A 2,078-nucleotide genomic window follows, 5' to 3' on the forward strand; every position below is an offset into this window, starting at 1 on the left:
TTCGGGTGCTTGCCATGACCCTCACCAGCGTATCAGCGGGTATATTGGCAATTTCTTCTCGGATGTTGGCCTTCAAGTCTGATAGGCTTCTCGGGCGGTTGACATAAACACGGGATTTCAAATATCCCCACAAATAAAAATCACAAGGGGACAAATCGGGGGAACGGGCTGGCCACTCCAAATCGCCCCTTATTGAAATGAGGCGCTCCGGAAAATGTTCCCTCAAAACAGCCATCGATGCCCTTGAAGTGTGAGCCGTTGCTCCGTCCTGTTGAAACCAAATATCCCCTAGGTCCAATTCTTCAATTCGTGGAAAAAAAAAAAAAAAAAAAAAAAAACGCCGTGGGGATTGCAAGACTGAAGCTCTCACTGCCTCAATGTTCTCAGGTGATCTGATGGGCCGAGGTACTCCAGTTCTTCGTCGTGTAGTACTCCCAGTTTGCCTGAACGTAGTGACCCATGTAACAATTGATTTCCGGTCCGGAACAGGGCCTCTCGGGGCTACATTGAAACGGTTTCGAAAGGCGTTCTGGGTTGCAATAACAGACTGACGATTCGAAAAGTAAGCTTCGACGGCAAACGCACGCTCCTCACTACTCCAACGCATGATAGCGACTGACTGTATTTCCAAGAAAACTTTCAGAACGGCCCTGTCAAATGAAACCACGCCCACCCCGCTACTACTTCTACAGCCAGATTGCCACGCATTATAAAAAAGGAAGTTATGTTGCCGCACCCTGTATATATTGGTAGGAGGCCATGTTGTATACATGATTTCAAGAATTCTACAGCGACAATGGTGTTGTTGAGCTTATATTGAAGCTTTAATTTGTCTCGTGCAACAAGTTTCTGTGCTGGTTCCAAATAGCTGAGAAGGTGTCCAAAAGACAATTGGTGCGGTTTTCTCTTTTTTTAATTTCTCCAATACGTATTTCGATCTTACTCGGTCATCCTCAGGGAGGGAGTTACAATGTTTGGTGATTACAAAGGTTTATATACAGGCCGTACATTGGCCGAACACTGGGAGAGGTCATTGCCTAAAGCCGTGATCTGTAGCGCTGCGTACGTAGAAGTAGCAACTTTCTTGTGGATTGTGGAAATGGGTGTTATTGTTTGTGTTATGTGCGTCTACTGCTTGGGAGTGTGGTTGTGGGCATGAGTTGTATGTTAATGGAAGGTTTTTCGATGTAAATGTTCACTGCTTCGGCCATCTTAAGGCGAAGGGGGTCGTGAGCTTCGTAAATTATTTTAGTGTTTTCGTTTAGTGTTTGTCTGGTGATAGTGGTTTTGTGTTCTTTTATCATGTGTGTTTTGATGGCGCCATTCTGGAGGTGGTATGTGAGTCTTTTGGAGAGGGTCATAGAAGTCATGCCAATGTATGAGGAGGTGCGATGTTGACAATCACCGACAGGGCAATCAAACTTATACACGACGTTGACTTCTTGTAGAGGAGGATTGGGGGGCTGGCTGTTGTTCTTCATTATCAGGGTGTGTGTTTTAGAGGTTTTGTAGTATACGATTAGGCGTATCTTAGTGTCTGGGTTGATGGGTCGAATGTTACGTGTGATAGTATTTCGAAGTGTTCTTTCGTCTTTTTTGTAGCGAATGCCCAGAACGCTACAAACAAAGCGTCATCCGATCACTAGTGAACCGAGCCTTCTCCCACAGCAGTACATGGAAAACTACGAATAACGAACTCCAACGTATAACAACACTACTCGTCAACAACGGCTATCCACAGCACTCCATCGAATCCATCATCAAAAACAAGATGAACTCCTTTACCGCCCAACCAACACCCACAAATACCAATATAACAACACTAGATCTGTACTACAAAGGACATATGAACACCGGCTACAAAGAAGACGAAAGAACACTTCGAAATATTATCACACGTAATATTCAACCCCTCTCCAAAAGACCTCCACGCCCTGCCAGTCAAACTCGCACTGATGTTCATCAAAATGCTTAAATACCGCCGAACTGTCCTCCTTCCTGTTCACCGCCCTGCAGCACGATTTTGATTGGCAGGGCGCGGATATCTTAGCTAAGAGCAACAGGAAAAGCAGCAGGAT

The sequence above is a fragment of the Oratosquilla oratoria genome, chromosome 2 (assembly GCF_046742065.1).
Source record: "Oratosquilla oratoria isolate Oo_2021 chromosome 2, ASM4674206v1, whole genome shotgun sequence".
Lineage (NCBI taxonomy): Eukaryota > Metazoa > Arthropoda > Malacostraca > Stomatopoda > Squillidae > Oratosquilla > Oratosquilla oratoria.